Genomic DNA, 1,386 nt, shown 5'->3' with positions numbered 1-1,386 from the left:
TCACACCTCTGGGTAACCACAGTTTGTGAGGAATGGAGAACTGCATCATGGGAGACTGCTGAGAGGAGCTGGAAGATGAACAGCCCATATTTCCTGAAGCCTAGAGTAAGTGAAGAGGCTCAGCAATTGCATTGAAATCATCCCTATTCCAAGATCTACATAATTTCTTCAAAAAAAAATCCACTGAACCTAAGAGAATTATTACCAGTTTTGATGAAAATGCAAAGGACTAGAAATGTACTTAATAAGGTCTTCCCTTTGGAAGAACAGGCTTCCATCCAGCATATGTTGAATACAGCATCTAACAAAGATCTTGAAGCTTTCAGCTTGCTTCATGGAAGACAGCCCATCAATACTGCAGAGCACAGAAAAAGTTGGGGCCATCTCAGAATTTGGAGAGCTTGACGAATGTGCCCTTGTTCCAGTATAAAACTGTCGTTCAAGTTTGTAGCTCAATTCTTTGTCCAGACTGAATAGAAAAGAAAAAGTTGCCCAAGAGTTGGCAGTTGAGAAACCTCATCAAATCAAACATAGGAAAAGAAAGACTTAAGTCAACTAACAGTATCGTGTGTGCTGCTTTTGGTACTCAAAGAACTGCATGGGCTCACCTTGATCATATGTCAGCAGTGCTGGACCCGCAGCACAGTGACTGATGGAAATTAAGGAGCAAAACAAACTTGTCATTAGTTTATTTAGAAGAGATTTCTTCAGTCATTTCAAAGGTGCCCAAGAGCCGGTTTCTATGTTCTGGAAAAGACAGCACTCTCAATTCAGAACTCAACTGTTCTCCATTCTCTTACATTGTTATATCACAGAAGCCATGCTGTATGCATTACTAAATAAAACTTTTGACCAGAATGGCCAACATCAGGCACTGAGCATAAGTCAAAATGCAGCAGGGAAGCACTCTGAGCTGACAATCAGTGACTCTCGGACAAGTCTAGTGGAAAAGAACTAGTCAAGAAGTTCATATCTGAGTTTTCACTGGAGGCAGAGCCTCAAGCGTTCTTCCCCCGGAATAAAGTAGTGCAGTATAGAGACAGATTTTTATCTAACTCACACAGAATAGAAGAGTTATATGATTCATTATTACAAGCTGTTGCTTTCTATAAACTAGCAATTTTTGACACTGGGCCTTAGAATTCTGAGTTAATGTAATTCCTCTAATTTTATGCTTATAAACTGAAATTGTAAAACCAGCTGATCTGAATACCCATGTTAAAGGAGAAAAAAAGTTTTTATTAACTTTATTGAGAAACAATAATGAGACAGTTTCAAAACAGGATAGTAGGACAGTTACAATAATTAATACATTGCATATTGTTGTCTTCATAGTAGTTATTCATAGTACAAGATGCAGACATGATATCCTGTCCAAACACTATT

At 38.4% G+C, this 1,386-nt stretch overlaps 1 pseudogene; it reads left to right on the top strand.

The window, feature by feature from the left end:
• The first annotated feature begins 219 nt into the window (after positions 1-219).
• Positions 220-1,140, top strand: LOC101592326 (annotated as a pseudogene).
• The last annotated feature ends 246 nt before the right edge of the window (positions 1,141-1,386 follow it).

This window comes from Octodon degus, unplaced genomic scaffold (assembly GCF_000260255.1).
Source record: "Octodon degus isolate 3935 unplaced genomic scaffold, OctDeg1.0 scaffold00078, whole genome shotgun sequence".
NCBI lineage: Eukaryota > Metazoa > Chordata > Mammalia > Rodentia > Octodontidae > Octodon > Octodon degus.
This window is presented reverse-complemented; position numbering and strand designations above follow the sequence as displayed.